Raw genomic sequence first — 21,877 nt, 5'->3', positions numbered from 1 at the left:
CAAAATTCAAAATGGTCGATATCCAAAATGGCCAACATAGGAAAATGTGGTATCGTTCGACTCCGTATGTAGCACTTGATCTAAAGAGACAATTTCCGTAATTTTTTGGCAAAAGTGTTCAAATGTTATAAGCCAAAAATAAATCTGGTTTTGCTATCTCCTGACCAGTAGGGGGCAGTGCGCCAAAACGCTGCAGGTAACCTCAGGGCCTAATGGTGAAAACACGTACCAAGTATGTTATTAAATATTTATCAAAATTTGTGAATAACTTTTGTCCTCTAGATGATGTAGGCCAATTTTCATGCAAATCAGACAAACAGTCTAGGAGGAGTTCGAAAAAGTATGTTTTCAAAACATTCAAAAATGGCGGACAGGAAGTTTGATCGATCATGACAAAATTGGTATAATTGTTCTCGACATGAACCACGGAATCTATCAAAACCAGTCTGATGACAGTAGGCAAAAGGAGTCAATAGCTATTAGCATTTTTAGAAATCGCATTATAATTTTTTACCACAAGGTGGCACTGTCCCAAAACCTTTTAAGTCCCTTCAGAGCACGGTACCAAAGACACATAAAGAGATTCATAATGATACGCCAAATCATTCGTAAAATACAGCATTTATGATTTTATGAAAAACTGTTCAGAAGTTTCATATCTCGTGACCACTAGGTGGCAATGTTCCGAAACTGAGCATCTAAATTATGCAGGACAATTTTTATGCAAATCGGACAAACGGCCCAGGACGAATTCATCTTGATGGAAAATGACGTAATATGGTGCAATCGAATTGTCTTCAGAATTTCGTTTCTAGGACTCATGCTTCCAAAGTTACTAACCTAAACGTGAGTGCAAATTTGAGCAGTTAGTGGCGCTAGAGGGTTTGAGGTAGAGACGCCAAATTTTCTGTGGTAACACATTAGACAGTCCTCTATCTGTGTGCCAAATTTCATAACGTTCCCGCAAGTGATTCTATGGGCTGCCATAGACTCAAGAGTGGAAGTGGAAAAATAATAATAACGAAAACAATAGGGTTCTTTCGCCTCTTCGGGGCTTGACCCCTAATAATAATAATACAAAAATTTACCATTACTTACAGACAGTTTAACACAAACCTCATTATTATTGGTTTCATAAAAGGGCTACAACAGTGATTGTCAGAAACATAATTTGATGTTCCACTATATTTCCAGAGATTGGGCATGAACTTGATTACCACCTGCTGGTGGAATCTCCAACTGCAAGAACTGAGTTTAGACTTTGCGCTAAAAACAGACGTGCTGAAGAAACATCTGTGACATAATGACTTATTTCTCTGGAAAATAGCAAATTGCGTTTTGCGCCAACAGATGCTGCGAGCCATAAAGACACGTCTGGCACTTCCACAACACTGAGGGGCGTTCACAACAATTAAATCGTGACCAACAGAGAACTTGAACGGACCTATATCAGCTCTGTTCCAGAACCTAGTGAGCTTCCTGAATGCTAGGCAGCATTTTAAACATCATATTGGCATACTCTCGATGTGAAAGCGGTTTGGAATTGCTGCCTATGTAGGGCGCTACACATCAGTCACTTATGAGGTTGCATGTCATTTAGAATTCTTACTTGTAAGGTAGCGGCCTATGTAGGGTTTAGGTAGCAAGGTAGCTCACTGCTTTGATTACCATACTGCATATTTACCAATATGTCCAAAATTAGCTTTTTCATTGTACTGCATTTGATTCTATTGAATAGTCTTTGCAAATAAGGCATATTACATCTGAAACGCTAAACATGTGAAAAGAGGTTTTCAGTGATAGTTGAGGGTGTTAATGTTTCGGTCAGGTTGTATGAAGGTTCTGGTGTGTTTTCTGCATTGAGGAACTCGGTTCGCTGTCCTTTTCGGGCACCGTGCCATGTCGCGGCACCGTTTTGTGGTCCGTTCTGCATAACGCAGCGGCTCATTTTAGCTTATCGCGGCCCATTCGGCACGCTTCGCGGACGACCCACCGGCCCGCTTGGTTCTCCCGATGGCCAGCCCGACCCTGATCGGACCCAAAGTGCGTTGGCCCACTGGGAAAATGTCCGGTATGCCAGATCACCAGTCCAGCCCTGTCTACGCCCAAAACTGCTCTGTCAAGTTGACGATTTGATCATGTGAAAATATTTGAAATTATACCAAAATATAAGTGTATCTTAATGATGCAGGACAATCTCACTCAACACACTCTCCCACCCATGACTACTTGCGTTTTGCGCTGACACGAATTGCACTTAGAATTAGCACTCTCATGAAAATCGAATAAGATGTAGCGGTCGTTGGGTGTAGCAATGCGCTTTGCATGATCAAAAGACAGCGAACAGTGTTTACACTCCTCATGAAGTCGTTACAAATGGATTACTGATAGTTATAGTCAGTGCTGATGTTGGCGGATATATGTGAAATGGATTTAAATATGGTAAAATGCATTAAATGGAGCTAAGAGTAAAGGCATTTTGGCGGCCATCTTTGCTTGTGATCTTGCCGCCTCTCCGGTGTACAGGCGTTTCCCATTCACACGAGACGTGATGTGAAACACGCCAGTAGATCTGCAATAATGCCCCCTACTGCTTAAGCTCATTTGCGGCATCTCTAATGTGATTACTGTAAATAATTTATGACCTGTTTTCATTTTCATGCAAAATATTTAATAAACGTGAATGTGTAGAACTTTGTAAATGACTAGCCTTGAAATTCTGCAGTAATTTGATTCAGTGTGGGTCTAATTATAGGCCATTAAAGTCATCAAATGATCCAAAACAATGCACCCTTCACCTTTTATATCAAGGTTTGCAAGCCGTCCCAGGCCCGATGAGGCCCAACAAAACAACGTTTTTTTTTGTGCAGTTTCGACGCTTGATAAACGGTAATACATTTTGTAGCATAATGTTGATTACCATAAAAAATACATTTTGACTCCTTTTCTTTAAATAAGCAATAATAAATGGACGTTACAGTGAGACACTTACAATGGAAGTCAATGGGGCAAATATTTGGAGGGTTTAAAGACAGAAATGTGAAGCTTATAATTTTAGCACTTCCTGTACATTAATTCTTCTGTTAAAACATGTGTATTATTGGGGGGTCTGGGTATCTCAGCGATCACACCTGGAGTCGTGAGTTTGAATCCAGGGCGTGCTGAGTGACTCCAGTCAGGTCTCCTTGGCAACCAAATTGGCCCAGTTGCTAGGGAGGGTAGAGTCACATGGGGTAACCTCCTCGTGGTCGCTATAATGTGGTTCTCGCTCTCGGTGGGGCGTGTGGTGAGTTGTGCGCGGATGCCGCGGAGAATAGCGGGAAGCCTCCACACGCGCTACGTCTCCACGGTAACATGCTCAACAAGTCACGTGATAAGATGCATGGATTGACGGTCTCAGACGCGGAGGCAACTGAGATTCGTCCTCCGCCTCCCGGATTGAGGCGAGTCACTACGCCACCATGAGGACTTGGAGCGCCATTGGGAATTGGGCGTTCCAGATTGGAGAGAAAAGGGGAGAAAATAAAAAAAACATATTTAAATATAAATTTTTTTACAGTCATTTTAGGGTTTGTTGATGTTACATCGTCATGGCAACGAAGCTGTAAAATTGTTTATAACTTCACACAGATGTGGTTATTAAGTGATTTTATGACAGTAAAATCATGTTAACACACATATTGTTTATGTCTTGTGTCTGTTGAAACAGTATTTTAATGTTTACGGATTAAACCCCATTGACTTACATTGGAAGTGACTCACTGGAACACACATTTGTGCTTTTATTAAAGAAAAGGAGCGACAAGTCGAAATAAATTTTTGTGCTAATCAACATTATGCCACAAAAGCTGTCGACTGAGCTTAAAACGTATTCAAGCCAGCATATTCCTTTAAAATCTGACGGTAATTTCGGGCCACACGGTCTCTGGTACGGGACGGGTTTCATTTTAAGGCCCGTGCAGACCTTTTAAATGAACACTTGACTTGCATCTTCATAGCTCAGCGTCTGCTTGGGGACATATTTATAACCAGAATCATCTAAATCGGACAAAACCTCCCTTTGGGGACATTTTGGGACGTCCTTGTTTGTAAAAACAATCCATACATAAATTCAATACGTTTTTAAATGTAAAAAGTGCAAAAGGTTGGGTGTGGGTAAATGAAAACAATAGAGGTCTATGGCATGTCCACATTTAGATGTGTGTGTGTGTGTGTGTGTGTGTTCAGGCATGTAGCGTGTGTGTGTGTTCAGGCATGTAGCGTGTGTGTGTGTATGTTTGTGTGTGTGTTCAGGCATGTAGCGTGTGTGTGTGTGTGTTCAGGCATATAGTGTGTGTGCCTGCTGTCAGCACACAAACACAATGAGGGAGCAACAATTTGAGCCCAACAGCAGGTGTAGAGACCATCAGACACACTCAGGAAGACAAATATAGACCAGATACTGTTCAACAAAACACACTAATACAAATACACACTGAACACTCGATCTTAACACCCCATGGCATTCTTTCCATGTTTTAAAATCATGTGCTCAATTGTATCACATACAAATCTAAATAGTCTAACTGTAAAGTTACATTGAAGCAGTTGTGTCTCAGAAGAGAGGTCACAAGCTCAAGGATTCGAGCCATGCCCCGCCCACTTTTAGCCTACACCTCAACTGAACTTCAGGTGATGTAAAAATATGCAATAGTAGTATAGCATATAAATGTAAATGTTAATTAATAACACCCCCAAAACAGTCCCCGTAACCTGCACAGATGTACCTCATTAATTATGCAACGACAACAGCCAATAGCAAGTCCTCAAGCATTAACAACAACAGATGTTAAAGTATATTTCCTGGTAAGGACTTTAAATCGATGTAGTTTTAGCATCTGATATTCATTTAAATAGGTAAAGGTGCCATTTTGCCCTTTGCACCAAGAACAGTTAAAATGCAGGCAACTGTGGTTCAGGTGGTTGAGCGGGTCGGCCGCTCATCGCAGGGTTGGTGGTTCGATCCCCGGCCCACACGACTCCACATGCCGAAGTGTCCTTGGGCAAGACACTAAACCCCAAGTTGCTCCCAAAGTCAGGCTAGCAAAAAGCCGCTATATAAAAGTGCAGACCATTTACCATAAGTACATGTCCCGGTATACACCATAAGTCAAGATGTTTATGTAAGTAGTTATAACTTGCATGATATGACTTTTCGTCGTAGAATGACCATATACAATGTTATCAAGCTTATCAAGTAAAATAACAGGTTTTAATACCCATGTGGCATTTTGTGCTTGTGTAACGTTGTTGAATGCAGACACAAACGATAAAACGACTGTCAAACGATTTAATAGACACATAACAAAAAGAGGGACCCACATATATACACAAGAAATGGAAGTGGAGCGTAGATCTAGCGGGAAGACCAGCAGGTGTACATCATCACATTAGCTGGGTAACTCCTAGCCAATCGCACGTAAGCCATCGCTTTATAAGTCCGCTCACAATCTATCACATTGCTGTTTCGGTGTGCTAACACTGCAACCTCCTCCACCCCACCACCACCTGTTGAGCCCTGTCCCCCCGGGTACAACTCTCTCGGACTGCCGGACGGGGCCTACGCCAAAGAGAGAGTCATCTCAAACTTCACTCAAGCCTGCGTGTCTTCCCGATAGAACTCGCAGTTAAACCAACAGTGTTCCAGAAGCATCCGTAACTGAAGAAAGCTGCCTCACAGGTATGTGTGAACAGTGCTATGACAAGTGTAGAGCCAGTCTCTGTGTGTCAAAAACCGATTTGAACCACTTTAGTTAGATTACGTCCGCATTCGAACGGCGTATGTTCATAAAAAAAACTAGACAGTCACCGTGATTGGACAACGTCGGAAGCTGGTCTGCTGTGCATTGGCCATATTGACTGCGGAATGTTGTTGTGATGATGTCACAATCAGCCCAGTTTGCCGTCTGTTGTTAAGGGGAAAGTGGTTATATATGTTTCATTTTATTGAGCCATTTCGTTCTTATGGTTTCAAAACAAAAGTTGACACTTTAAGCCAATTTAATGGTTTCATATCCACTTGTTACCATGTTGAAGTGCTGCGCTTAGCATCAGTATATCCCTCTAAAACAGACATGGGCAACATACGGCCCGCGGGCTGGATCAGGCCCTCCACATGGTTTAATGTGGCCCGCGGCTCATTTATCGTAAAAGCGTTTTTATTTTTCATTGGATATTTCAGTTAACTTGCATTGGGACCTAACGCGTCTCCACAAGCGTTTAACATGCTCAGGGTTGCCAGATAAGAGACGAAACACCCCCAGTTTGAGATTTATACTTGCGCAAATTGTAAATATCCTGCCTATTGTTATACTTATTTTATGCAGAACATTGTATCTCAAAAGGAATACAATGTGGCCCCTCATGCACTACTTAAAGCCCGATGTGGCCCCTTTACCAAAATAGTTGCCCACCCCTACTCTAAAACATGTCTGATCGGGGTCACGTGAACATTATGGAGCCTAATCATACATTATTATTCTTAACGGAGACTAGTCGAATAATCGACTAATCGACTAATCGTTCAAACAACCGACCAACTAATCGATCATGAAAGCTGGAAGTTTTGCACATCCCTAAAAAAAAATATAGACACAAGATGTAAACAATATGTGTGTTAACAAGAGTTTACTGTGATAAAATCACTTACTAACCACATCGGTGAAAAGTTATATACAATTATACAACTTCGTTGCCATGACAACATATCGCCGTAAACCCTAAAGCAACCGTAAAATGATAATTTATACAACTTAACAGTTTAAATAATAAACGAGTTTTACAGAATAATTAATGTAAGTGCTTTAATAAAATTATAAGCGTCACATTTCTGCCTTTAAACCCTCCAAAAATGGGCCCCATTGACTTCCATTGTAAGTGTCTCACTGAAACAGATTTTCTTTGTCGAAATACATTTTTGTGGTAATCAACATTATACTTGAGATAAACCCGGAATATTCCTTTAAAGGTCTTTTGTTTACAAAACAATACTTGCGGTTTGCATTAACGAGCATTCCGATGACCCGTTTGAACGTTCCACCAATGGAAGTCTAGAGGATTTTTCCCATTTTTGATCATCCGCTGCGCGAAAACCACAAGTATTGACTGGGTGACTAAGGTGGAGGAAAATGCAGATAACGAATAATCAGCCAAAAGCTTTTTAATACCGAGCTGCATTTATAAAATGTTTTTAAAAAATTCTTAGTCTTTCCTTACAATGACGGCACAGACAGTGAGGCTCCAGGAGTTAAAAATGTACAGAATCCCAAAAGCAGTTTATTGTGCAACCAAAATCCGAATAATAACCAGAAAAATTATAGTTTGGTTCATAATGCGTGACTTAACTATAAACAAGCCCGAAATACACCAAGGACTTTTATTTTGAAATGACAGAGACTTGGCTCTGTTACCATGCTCTATATGTAAATATTTACCAAATTAAGCTTTTTATAGCCTATATATTCATCAGATGAAGAGTTTTCCATGTATATATTTCACCAGACGACTTTTATTGATAAAGAGAAACAAAATGAGGGGAAAAAATAGCAACTATTGGCACTAATTAATTGGTAAAACCAATATATCGGTCTACCTCTCGTCCAATCAGATTGAAAATACATAGCAAACTATTCTAGAACAGTCTGAAGGTCTGTGCCAAGTTTGGTGGATGTAGCTCGAAAGCTCTAGGAGGAATTCGTTTTAGAAATTTTGGTCTCTGTTTAGGGATGTGAGAATAACAGGAGTTACAAGGAATCGGGTTCTGACTTAGAACATAGCAGCCCACGTTGACATCAGATAGCAAGACAGTTTACTAGCGTTTCAGAATATATGAACTAATGACTTCACCCCTGTAATACCGTACTAATGCATCAATAAGGCCCCACTGCAAGCACACACACACACACACACACACACACACACACACACACACACTAAAGTTCAAATCAAAGGGAACAAAGTGTTTCTCAGGTTTCTCAGACAGACAGACAACTCCTGACGGATATTTGTGTGACGGAGACGAGTGTTCGACACTGTGACCCCATCTGTATTTTCATCGCAAAACTTCACAGCAGATTAACTGCTGAGAGAGAGAGAGAGAGAGAGAGAGAGAGAGAGAGAGAGAGAGAGAGAGAGAGAGAGGGGAGAATGATGGCCGAGGTCTGGAGAAATATTTGTCATGTCTGCCGGCCGCTCACCTGTATCTGTCTGTCTGTTTGTGGACGTGTCATGCGGATCAAAGAGTCACAAGCTGTCGTCCTGACCTGATCATCTGCACTGATTTCACCTGAAAGAGGAGAGACAGATTTCACTCACAGTATCAGACAGTCACTGTACAGCGACTAGAAGTAAAATAGAGATTTGCGTGGAGTTTCCTGCAGTACAGAACGGCGCATTTGCGTTCGGGAAGTAAAAAAAACGATCCACTTTCTCCATGAAATGAATAATTTTTTTTCACAATAACAAACAAACCTTTAAAATCAGACTCTGATGTTGATAAGTGATAAAATCTGCTTTTGTCCATGTGATTTTATCTCTTAAAAAAATTGTTTAATAGCCAAATTTCAGTGAAGAACTACACTACCCATAATCCTGAACAGAGATCCACCAATCAGAGAAGAGCAGAGTAGTGACCGCCAACACACCCACTTAAGTCACTTTAATCTTTGTATATACCAAAAAAAAAAAAAAAAAAAAAAAAAGGTTTTACACTTGCATTCAATCAATATACTGCAAGTGGATAGTTTTATATCGTCCCGCTGTTTCTGATTCGATTACATCATTCGCAATGCTTCATGGGATTGTAGTTCATTCCCTCATTACAGACGTTCAGTTCACAGAATTGTACCTTTGCATTTTTTTCTGGTTGTCAAATACTTTTTTGCTTCAAATGAAAGTTTGTAATGTTGTGGTTCATGGTGCACATGTTTTTTATGAAGGATTATGGGAAATATACTTCTGCGTCGGCTGAGAAACTGTGTGCGCTCAATATTGTGCTCTATTCTTATCCACACAGAGATGTAATTTAAGCTTTGTCTGTCCTCATGTGCTGAAACACACACACACACACACACACACACACACACATACAGACACACACACACACACACCTGTTCTCAGAGCTGCGTCTGGCTCAGCTTTATTTAGTTTGATTGCATCTTCAAAGTCTATTAATAATACTGCGGTAAAGGTCAACAAGTCACATGTTTGTCTTTAATCCTGTGAGTGTGAGTTCATAAAGACAATGCCAGTGTGATCTCTCTCTCTCTCGCTCGCTCTCTCTCCATCTCTCTCTCTCTCTCCCGCTCGCTCTCTCTCTCTCTCCCTACATGTCTCTCGCTCTCTACATGTCTCTCGCTCTCTCCCTCGTTCTCTCTCTACATGTCTCTCGCTCTCTCTCTCTCCCGCTCGCTCTCTCTTTCTCCCTCTCTCTCGCTCGCTCTCTACATGTCTCTCGCTCTCTACATGTCTCTCGCTCTCTCCCTCGCTCGCTCTGTCTACATGTCTCTCTCTCTCTCTACATGTCTCTCTCGCTCTCTCACTCACTCGCTCTCTCCCTCACTCTCTCTCTACATGTCTCTCTCTCTCTTGCTCGCTCTCTCTCTCTCGCTCTCTACATGTCTCTCTCTCTAGCTCGCTCACTCTCGCTCGCTCTCTCCCTCGCTCTCTCTCTCTACATGTCTCTCTCTCTCGCTCTACATGTCTCTCTCTCTCACTCACACAAACACACACACGCACGCACGCACACACACACACACGCGCAATACTCAAAGAATATCTTAATATCCTTTAAGATTCTGGTTCAGAAGACACATTCCTTTTAGTATCCTCATAAATGCTTCTACACAAACACATCTCAATGAAGAGTTCTTTTATAAACCTCGACCCAAATCCAAAACACAAGATGTCAGAATCGCTTCATTTAATAAATGTAAATGTTGTTGTTGTGGTTTTATTGAGGTCTGTGGCTGAATATCACGTACTGCGGCTGAAGCTGAGATGATCCTTTCACAAAGTAATGACTCAATTACAAACATTACGTCTGTCAGTCTTATCAGATCAAAGTGTGACGGGAATGAGAGCTCACCAGAGAGAATAAACACATGCACCACAGTTAGGTAACACACTTACCTTAAGTTTAAAAAGTGAGGGCAACATTCACTGTTACAGTAGGAAGGTAATCATTTAAAGCCGAATATGTGATCTCAGAGCCACTAGTGGAACTAAGTGAATAGCAAAAGCCATATCAGCACCAAAGGCTAGCTTCATGTCAATCAATAAATCAATTTGGAAAATAAGAGTAATTTTATTTACTCTTATTTACGGCACTCTAGTAATTTGGCTTATAGTCTTAATAGTGATACTACTTGACTAACTGGCACCCAAGGTAAGGAAGCGGACAAACTGGCCGATCCGAACCTCTTCTAACTGCCTTAAGACATCACACAGGTCACATAAATTACAACACATAGAGACTGTATCACCTAGATATCATATAGAGACTGTGTCAGTTTGCTGAACTACCAAACACAAAACCCTCATCATGATATTTATACGTGTAAAGGGTCATCACATGACTCGTGTCAGCGCTGCAGAATACATTGAAGTCTATGAAGTGAGTGATATTTATACGGGTAAAGGGTCATCACATGACTCGTGTCAGCGCTGCAGAATACATTGAAGTCTATGAAGTGAGTGATATTTATACGTGTAAAGGGTCATCACATGACTCGCGTCAGCGCTGCAGAATACATTGAAGTATATGAAGCGAGTGATATTTATACGAGTAAAGGGTCATCACATGACTCGTGTCAGCGCTGCAGAATACATTGAAGTCTATGAAGTGAGTGATATTTATACGTGTAAAGGGTCATCACATGACTCGCGTCAGCGCTGCAGAATACATTGAAGTCTATGAAGCGAGTGATGTTTATACGGGTAAAGGGTCATCACATGACTCGTGTCAGCGCTGCAGAATACATTGAAGTCTATGAAGTGAGTGATATTTATACGGGTAAAGGGTCATCACATGACTCGCGTCAGTGCTGCAGAATACATTGAAGTCTATGAAGTGAGTGATATTTATACGAGTAAAGGGTCATCACATGACTCGCGTCAGTGCTGCAGAATACATTGAAGTCTATGAAGTGAGTGATATTTATACGTGTAAAGGGTCATCACATGACTCGTGTCAGTGCTGCAGAATACATTGAAGTCTATGAAGTGAGTGATATTTATATGTGTAAAGGGTCATCACATGACTCGTGTCAGCGCTGCAGAATACATTGAAGTCTATGAAGTGAGTGATATTTATATGTGTAAAGGGTCATCACATGACTCGTGTCAGCTGCAGAATACATTGAAGTCTATGAAGCGAGTGATATTTATATCGGGTAAAGGGTCATCACATGACTCGTGTCAGCGCTGCAGAATACATTGAAGTCTATGAAGCGAGTGATATTTATACGGGTAAAGGGTCATCACATGACTCGTGTCAGCGCTGCAGAATACATTGAAGTCTATGAAGTGAGTGATATTTATACGGGTAAAGGGTCATCACATGACTCGTGTCAGCGCTGCAGAATACATTGAAGTCTATGAAGTGAGTGATATTTATACGTGTAAAGGGTCATCACACCGAATTTCAAACATTACAAGTAAACACGCTACTAAGATGGACAGAAAACAGGGACAAGTATACAAATTTACTATAATGTTTTTTTCAGTGCATGGGTAATATAAGAGATGGAAGGTATTACAGAAAATAAATTTCCTCCTTGTCTTTTAAGCAGCTCCGTGATAAAGACATGCATACGATCTTCCTGAGAGAGAAGAAGAAAAAGCAAGCAAACAAACAAACAAAAGCCATGTTGGATTTGGGTAAGGTTTAAACGCTTAATCATTGAAACTGCTCTTGACTATGAGAACATCTGTCTGCTACTAGAAACATGATCAATATGATCTCTGGATAAATAACATCGGTTTCATTTGCACTTTGTCATGTTAGCAGCTGAAACTGAGCGACCTGATCGATACTCTCCGTCCGTGTTTTGTCTTCTGCTAATGCATCTTCATAACCTCCCATCTCATGCACTCTCTTCCAGTCAATGATCGCTGGAAATGCAATCCATCTCTGAAATCTCACTCCATTCACTTACTGTAAAGCTGAATATCTGCGTGCACAGACAAGTGAAAACAAGACAGATGTTCTGCATGTCTCGTCACTATTTCTTACTGTCTCTACAGTATTAATGTCGAAAATGTATTCCAGCACTCATATTAATCTACGCATTGACGCGGCTGCGCTACACGGCACTTGTTTTGTCAAAAAATAGCAAAACATGAGAGCAGCTACGATACCGGCAACAAGTCGAGAAAACCTTCCACAACTGCAGCTTTATGTCTTTCAGTAACACTGAAGGATGTTTTTGCGAGGATCAAGGTATATTTTGCGAAACAATAAAGCAGATGTAAACGCACATTATCGCTAAAATGTCACAAATGTCGACATAATATTTTTCCGTTTAACTCAAGCGCATAAACTCTCTGTCGTTACATGAAATGTTGCAAAAAACTGGTTTGGAAACACTTTTATGTTGACAGAATTGACATTAATGCAAAAATATAGTGTCACACAACATAGTTTGCCCCAATCGTTAGCCTGTGTTACCATAACAACAGTATTGAAAGTTAATATATTGGATGTGATTATGGATTGATCTTTACGGCAGATAGAGCCGATCTGCAATCGTGACACTTCCAGGAGTGCAACACAAATATTTCGTATCATGCACCGGTTATCAACAAGTACAAGGAGAACAAATGAATGAACACTGTTTGAGATTAATTTAATCGCAGTAATCATCAGTTTATTTATTAAAGTTTCTTTTCCACACCGTTCAAAATAATAGACGGCAGTCACGGAATTACCCACAATACAAAAAACATAATTTCTGTGCACAAAGCTGTTTTAAATAAAAAATAAATACACAAAACTGGAGAAATGCATCAGGGTTTATTTTGTTTTTATTTTTTTTTGGAACACTTACAGCCCAATTCTATTAAATTATTGTTTTGTTTTACTTTTGAAAAAATGCCGGCAAAAACCCCTGTATTAAATAAAATAAATTACCAAACGTAAAAAGCATTAAATTAAAAATATTAATTACCAAACAAAAAAAGCATTAAATTAAAAATATTAATTACCAAACGAAAAAAGCATTAAATTAAAAATATTAATTACCAAACGAAAAACGCATTAAATTAAAAAAATGAATTACCAAATGAAAAAAGCATTAAATTAAAAAATGAATTACCAAATGAAAAAAGCATTAAATTAAAAAAATGAATTACCAAATGAAAAAAGCATTAAATTAAAAAATGAATTACCAAATGAAAAAAGCATTAAATTAAAAAAATGAATTACCAAATGAAAAAAGCATTAAATTAAAAAAATTAATTACCAAATGAAAAAAGCATTAAATTAAAAATGAATTACCAAATGAAAAAAGCATTAAATTAAAAAAATATTTTTTTTCACACACACACACATACACACACTCACACTTTCTCACACACACTCTCACACACATGCAGACACGCACGCAGTCTCTCTCTCACACACTCAAAAACTCCCACACACACACACACACACATGGGGTCTGTACCCTGTGACCCTTGTGACCCCTTTCCCCGAGTGCAGGCTGGTTAAATTAGCAGCACCTGATCCGTAACAGCGTCCTCCATTCACAGCAGGTTCCACATCGCATGGTCATCATTAGAGTCAGAGGCATGCAAGAACACACACACACACACACACACACACACACACACACTGACCTTCAGACAGATACGATCTTGAAGAAGTTGTGTTCATTAATTACCGAGAGATATACAAACACAAACTCTACCAGTGAAACTAATCACAGGATTGAAAGATGACAAAAACAGACAGATTGAGCGAGTGAACGCCCTTTATCTGACGCCCGCTTCACTTAAACCAAACCAGCAATATCCCACAACACTTTAAATGTCGCGGTGACCGCAGATCCATTGCCGCTCAACCCGGTGCAAAAGCTGTTGCATCCTGAGAAGATTCAGAAGGCGTGATTTAACCGCAGCAGCATGTTGACTCACAATGATGCAATCGAGTGGGATTAGACTGACAGGAGGGAACGGAGGCCCCTGCGAGGGCCGATTACTGACAATCAAACCACTGATGACATCACTCGCCTTCACTGAGATCCTCTCTTTAACAGCTTCAGCCTTCTCCAACAAACATCAGGATATTATAACAACAGCACATCATTATAAATCTTTAATTTGTTTGACATCATTATTATTAATCACGTTTAAACACATTGGAAGGAACGGGGGGGGGTCCCACGAGAGCTGGATTGCAGCAACAGTTTCGATGTCACTTCGGTGGAATGATTTGTATAAGTTTATTCGTAGAAAATGTCATTAATATATACATTAATTCATATATAAACTCTCATTCTCTTACTGGGCGACTGTAACATCTGGAGTAACAAATATAATGAATGGAACAGATTCAATACAGACGTCCCATCCTCAAATAAAACACACACATGCAAAGCTTTATGAGTGTGAGTGTGTGTGTATGTCTGCATGTTTGTGTATATATGTGTGTGTGCGTGTGTGTATGTATGTGTGCGTGTGTGTATATGCGTGTGTGTGCGTGTGTGTGTGTATATGTGTGTGCGTGTGTGTATATATGTGTGTGTGTGTGTGTGTGTGTGTATGCGTGTGCGTGTGTGTATATATGTGTGTGTGTGTGTGTGTGTGTGTGTATGCGTGTGTGCATGTGCGTGTGTATATGTGTGTGCGTGTGTATGTGCGTGTATATGTGTGCGTGTGTGTGTATATATGTGTGTGTGTATATGTGTGCGCGTGTATATGTGCGTGTGTATGTGTGTATATGTGTGCGTGTGTATGTGTATATGTGTGCGTGTGTGTATATTTGTGTAAGTGTATATGCGTGTGTGTGTGTGTGTGTATGTATGTGCGTGTGTATGCGTGTGCGTGTATGCGTGTGCGTGTATGTGTGTGCGTGTATATGCGTGTGCGTTTATGTGTATATGTGTGCGTGTGTGTATATGTGTGTAAGTGTATATGCGTGTGTATGTGCGTGTGTATGTGTGTATGCGTGTGCGTGTGTATGTGTGTGCGTGTGTGTGTGCGTGTATGTGCGTGTGTATGTGTGTGCGTGTGTATGCGTGTGCGTGTATGCGTGTGCGTGTATATGCGTGTGCGTGTATATGCGTGTGCGTTTATGTGTATATGTGTGCGTGTGTGTATATGTGTGTAAGTGTATATGCGTGTGTATGTGCGTGTGTATGTGTGTGTGTGTGTATGTGTGTGCGTGTATGTGTATGTGTGTATGTGTGTGTATATGCGTGTGTATATGCGTGTGCGTGTATGTGTGTGTGAGTGTATATGTGTGCGTGCGTGTGCGTGTATGTGTGTATATGTGTGCGTGCGTGTGCGTGTATGTGTGTGCGTGTATGTGTGTGAGTGTATATGTGTGCGTGCGCGTGTGTGTGAGTGTAATGTGTGCGTGCGTGTGCGTGTGTGAGTGTATATGTGTGTGTGAGTGTAATGTGTGAGTGCGTGTGCGAGTGTATATGTGTGTGAGTGTATATGTGTGTGTGAGTGTAATGTGTGCGTATGCGTGTGAGTGTATATGTGTGTGTGAGTGTATATGTGTGTGTGAGTGTAATGTGTGCGTGCGTGTGCGTGTGTGAGTGTATATGTGTGTGTGAGTGTATATGTGTGTGTGAGTGTAATGTGTGCATGCGTGTGCGTGTGTGAGTGTATATGTGTGTGTGAGTGTAATGTGTGCGTGCGTGTGCGTGTGTGAGTGTATATGTGTGTGTGAGTGTAATGTGTGCGTGCGTGTGCGTGTGTGAGTGTATATGTGTGTGTGAGTGTATATGTGTGTGTGAGTGTAATGTGTGCGTGCGTGTGCGTGTGTGTGAGTGTAATGTGTGCGTGCGTGTGCGTGTGTGAGTGTATATGTGTGTGTGAGTGTAATGTGTGCGTGCGCGTGTGTGAGTGTATATGTGTGTGTGAGTGTAATGTGTGCGTGCGTGTGCGTGTGTGAGTGTATATGTGTGTGTGAGTGTATATGTGTGTGTGAGTGTAATGTGTGCGTGTGCGTGTGTGAGTGTATATGTGTGTGTGAGTGTAATGTGTGCGTGCGTGTGCGTGTGAGTGTATATGTGTGTGAGTGTAATGTGTGCGTGCGTGTGCGTGTGAGAGTATATGTGTGTGAGTGTAATGTGTGCGTGCAAGTGGAGATCGCAGAAGAACTGCACAGCTGTTCAGAGTTTGGCTGTCTGCAGCAACTGTGATTTCATAGAACAAAGTGAGAATGCAATCAAACCGTCAGCCCTCCACACAAGTCTGTCTCCACCGATTTTCTCCCCTGCACTGAAGCTTGCCGCCCGCTTGCCGTATCTCAAAGCCTCAAATCTCTCGAAAATTACTGCAGCAGCTCACGTCTGTCACCACAGCGCTCTGATCGCAAATCATCCCGCATTATCAGACATCACACGACGATTGCCGAAGCATGACAAACTCATTCTGAAAGACTCATTCTGTTCATGGCCGTTTCCTCAACGTCCGGCGATTTCTGTGGATCTCTAGAAACAAACGTCTCGTTAAAAATGTTCTCACTAGCTGATTTAGTTTGTCCCGAATTACGTCATCCAAGTCATGAAAATTCCCACCACACAATAAAGTGACATTTCCCTTGATTTGTCACATATTTTATCTCATGCATTTGTTACACTCTTTGTTTAGATAATCGTAGTTTTAAACAAGTTGAAAAGTGCCCTTAGTTGAACCCCCCTCACACTGTATATCCTGTGTACTAAATCCCACCGTCAGTCACGCAGGTGCTGAAAGCTTCATTCAGCCCACCTGAGTGAGTCGCGCTCTTCCTCGATGCTCCACACGGGAGGTTGGACAGCGCTGTGTTTTACCAGTAACACGAGCTCTCTTTCGAACAAAGCACCAAACAAAGGATCTGCGATGGGTTAGTTATAGTTAGGGTCAACACACTATCAGGGTAAACACATTACAATGAACACGAGAGATTTTGATCCAAGGGAGCCGTTCACACGGAACTCATCCTTGCACTAAAACAAGCTTGACGCAGTGCCACAAATAGAGCAGAATGCATGTGTCTCGAGACCGAACAGATGAGCAGTTGAGGTTCTTTTCAACCGGACACGGTGTCTAAAAAAATGTGCGATACACTGAAGAATAATAAGAGTGAGATGTGACGCTACGGTCATTTATCTAGCACATGTTTACATAGGAAAACAATTGTAAAACAGAGCAGGTGCAAAAACGTGTTCCGTGCGAACAGCCCCTTAAAGGTTCCACAAAGCAATATGATACATTGTGCTTAGACATAAGTCTAACGAATGTGTCAGGGAAACACAGACTGTGTGTGTGTGTGTGTGTGTGTGTGTGTGTGTGTGTGTGTGTGTGTGTGTGTGTGTGTGTGTGTGTCTCTGCCGTTCTGAATCACTTGACTCAGTCTCTCTCCCTGACGTGCCAGCCCCCTACACAAACACACGAGCCCTCACATAAACACAGTTATTGTGCGTTATTCTGCAGTTCACGTTACCACTTGACAGGAGGATTAACGGCTCTGCTCGCCCACATACCGACAGCCCTATAAGGGCTGTGACTGCTGCGTCGGTGCCTTTGAGTGCCAATGTTAAGACGTGGCCAATGCCTTCCACATGGCACGATCTGACTGGCGCAGGACAAGACCCGACATTCCAGAAGGGCTTCGGAGTCGCGCATCTACCCTTAGAGCGACGTTAATTCTGCGCATGTGCGCAATCGTACACCATTTCAAATTTCTATGAGTGATGTTGGCTCAACAAATTGAGTTAGGGCTATCAATGGCCGATGGGGGGGGAATTATGCCAGGACACCAGAGTTACACCCCTACTCTTTTCGAGATGTGTCCCGGGATTTTTAATAACAACAGATAGTCAGGACCTCAGTTTAACATCTCATTCGAAGGACAGTGCATGTTTACAGTACAGTGTCCCCGTTCACTCTACTGGGGCATTGGGACCCTAACAGACCGCAGAGTGAACGCCCCCCGCTGGCCTCCCTAATACCTCTTCCAGCAGCAACCTTAGTTTCAGAGGACAACCAGTCTTGAGCTACAGGGTGATATGGCTACTGGTTCTGCTAGTTAACGGAAATATTTAAAAGAGATTAAATCAGAGATGACCAGATTTTTTAATTGACGTTCTCACCAACATCCACTAGAGGGCGCAACAAATACATAAAAACCAGCACAGCGTTATTTAGTTTTTTATAGCAAAGAACAATCCTGGCTGTCAACAAAAGTGCATCTATATATAGGGTGGGTAAAACATAGTTTTTCCGAGGCATCGTGATCTTCATTTGATTCTTAAATCCCAAGATCGATCTTTCGCTCAAAGCGAAACCCTCCACTAATATGAGAGGAAATCCCTCGCATTTGCAACCTCGCTCTATATGACTGAAGTGAATATATTTGGCAAGTGGCTGGTAAATGTTTACATTTCACTCACCGGTAATTGTGTAGACAATAAAGACTGCCCTAATATTCAGTATTGTTACACAGCTCTCTGGAATACTTGATTCTGATTGCTCAATGGCGCCATCTAGCGGTCAGATATCTCTCAGTAACAACTGCATATTCACTTATCAGTAGTTTTGGGGAGTAACGAAATACATGTAACAGGATTATGTATTTAAAATACAAAATATTAGTAACTATATTGCACTACAGTTACAATTTAAATAATTGGTAAATAGATTACAGTTACATTCAAAAAGTATTTTGATTACTGAAGGGATTACTTTGCATTTTATTGTCATTTGTTTCATTTAATATTTAGTCCTTTCAGATGGAAAACATTTATACATATTAATGATCCAAAGTGCAGTTATTGAAAGTGCCGAAACCTGGGAGGAGGGACGCGCCGTATTGCAGTTCTCGCCACTATCATCCACCCCAACGGAGCAGCCGCGGCCATTCGCCGGGGGACGGAGGAGCCCGACTGCCTGAGAGCGGAGATACGGCAGCAGACCGCGAGGGGAGGAGGAGCTCCTAACAGACCGCCTGGAGTGGGAGGGCCGCTGCCAGGGGCGGGGGAGACCCCTTCCATCCAGGGGCCAGGAGGTCTGCCTCCGATCCTCCCAGGGAGGCGCGGCTGTCGTCCATTAGAGGGTGGACGAATGGCCGAGGACCAAGATATAGCATATTGGAGAACTGGTGAGGAAGCGTTTTCTCTCTCTCTCTCTCTGTATTGGCCTTTCCCTCTCTTTTTTAAATGATTTGTTAATTTTAGTTGTTAGTGTTTTTTGTATGTTTGTTTGTGTGTTTGTTTGAGTGTGTGTGTTTGTTTGTGTTTGTTTGTGTGTGTTTGTTTGTGTGTGTTTGTGTTTGTGTTTGTTTGTGTGTGTGTGTTTGTGTGTGCGTGTGTGTGTTTGTGTGTGTTTTTTGTATGTTTGTTTGTGTGTTTGTGTGTTTGTTTGTGTGCGTTTGAGTGTGTGTGTTTTTGTGTGTGTTTGAGTGTGTGTGTGTTTGTTTGTGTGTGAGCGTGTGCGTGCATTTGTTTTTGTGTTTGTGTGTGTGTTTTTGTGTGCGTGTGTGTGTTTGTGTGTGCGTGCGTGTTTGTTTTTGTGTGTTTTTTGTATGTTTGTTTGTGTGTTTGTGTGTGTTTGTTTGTGTGTGTTTGAGTGTGTGTGTGTTTGAGTGTGTGTGTGTGCGTTTGTTGTGTGTTTGTGTGTGTGTGTTTGTGTTTGAGTGTGTGTTTGAGTGAGTGTGTTTGTTTGTGTGTGTGTTTGTTTGTGTGTGTTTGAGTGTGTGTGTGTGTGTGTGTTTGTGTGTGTTTGAGTGTGTGTGTGTTTGTTTGTTTGTGTTTGAGTGTGTGTGTGTTTGTTTGTTTGTTTGTTTGTGTGTGTGTTTGTGTTTGTGTGTGTTTGTGTTTGTTTTTGTGTGTGTTTTTTGTATGTTTGTTTGTGTGTTTGTGTGTGTTTGTGTGTGTTTGAGTGTGTGTGTTTTTGTTTTTGTGTGTGTTTGTTGTGTGTGTGTGTGTGTGTGTGTGTGTTTGTTGTGTGTTTGTGTGTGTGCGTTTGTTGTGTGTTTGTGTGTGTGTTTGTGTGCGTGTGTGTGTTTGTTTGTGTGTGCGTGTGTGTGTTTGTGTGTGCGTGTGTTTGTTTTTGTGTGTTTGTGTGTGTGTTTGTGTTTGAGTGTGTGTGTGTGTGTTTGTTTGTGTGTGTTTGTTTGTGTGTGTTTGTTTGTGTGTTTGTGTGTGCGTGTGTGTGTTTGTTTGTTGTGTGTTTGTGTGTGTGTGCGTGCGTGTGTGTGTGTTTGTTGTGTGTTGTGTGTGTGTTTGTGTGTGTGTGTGTTTGTTGTGTGTTTGTGTGTGTGTGTGTGTGTGTTTGTTTGTTGTGTGTTTGTGTGTGTGTGTTTGTGTGTGTTTGTTTGTTGTGTGATTGTGTGTGTGTTTGTGTGTGTGTGTTTGTTGTGTGTGTGTTTGTTTTGTGTTTGTGTGTGTGTTTGTGTGTGTTTGTTTGTTGTGTGTTTTTGTGTGCTTGTTTTTTGTGTGTTTGTATGTGTGTTTGTTGTGTGTTTGTGTGTGTGTTTGTGTGTGTGTGTTTGTTGTGTGTGTTTGTGTGTGTGTGTGTTTGTTGTGTGTGTGTGTGTGTGTGTGTGTGTGTTTGTTGTGTGTTTGTGTGTGTGTGTGTGTGTGTGTTTGTGTGTGTGTGTGTGTTTGTTGTGTGTTTGTGTGTGTGTGCGTGTGTGTGTGTTTGTTGTGTGTTTGTGTGTGCGTGTGTCTGTGTTTGTTGTGTGTTTGTGTGTGTGCGTTTGTTGTGTGTGTGTGTGTGTGTGCGTTTGTTGTGTGTGTGTGTGTGTGTGGGTTTGTTGTGTGTTTGTGCGCGTGTGTGTGTTTGTTGTGTGTTTGTGTGTGCGTGTGTGTGTTTGTTGTGTGTTTGTTGTGTGTTTGTGCGCGTGTGTGTGTTTGTTGTGTGTGTGTTTGTTTATGTGTGTTTGTCTTTTTGTTTCAGTTTTGAAGAAACCAGAGGTGGATTTGATCAGTTCAGCCATTTATTTCTTCTCATATAATTTCAACGCAAATTGATATAAAATGTGCATGTATTTATTTAATTGGTTAGTAGCGGTGTAAGCGGGATAATGTACAGTCAGCCGACTGTTAGCGCTAAATAAACCCCTTCAGACTGTCAGCTGACTGTACATTATTAATTATTTAATATTTACATTTTATTCATATCGATATTAATAAATAATTGATATTAAGCGTTCATCTTAAAGCTTATTTTTAAATTAACATTGGAAGGAATAGTTAACCCCAAAATGATAATTCTGTGATCATTTATTCATCCTCATGTCGTTCCAAACCAAAATGAATTTTTCCATACATTGAAAGTGAATGGTGACTGAGGCCATTCCTTTGAATGTTTACTAAAAACTAACTTTTAGATCATTTTTTGTAATATATTTCATTAATATAAATGTGAATATTAATCAAAAATATATTTATATGCAAAAAAAAAAAAATCTGCTAAAAGTATTTATGTATTATATAAATGTAAGAAAATCTGAACCGCTAGTCTGATGAGGCTAGCAGAAAAAATCCTTCCTGTTGACCCTTCATGTGTACGATCTGAAACCCAATATGACACACTTCACCAATGAAAGGCGATTAGCGCACTATCGCGTATCGTGTGGGATCATGTAAGTCATTGTAATTGTTTTTGTCCTCTGATACAG

General features: G+C 41.1%; 1 pseudogene; it reads right to left on the bottom strand.

The window, feature by feature from the left end:
* The window catches only part of LOC127635608 (bone morphogenetic protein receptor type-1B-like), a 134,948-nt pseudogene that overhangs the window by 77,287 nt on the left and 35,784 nt on the right, over positions 1-21,877 (bottom strand).

Source organism: Xyrauchen texanus, chromosome 43, assembly GCF_025860055.1.
Source record: "Xyrauchen texanus isolate HMW12.3.18 chromosome 43, RBS_HiC_50CHRs, whole genome shotgun sequence".
NCBI classification, from domain to species: Eukaryota; Metazoa; Chordata; class Actinopteri; order Cypriniformes; family Catostomidae; genus Xyrauchen; species Xyrauchen texanus.
This window is presented reverse-complemented; position numbering and strand designations above follow the sequence as displayed.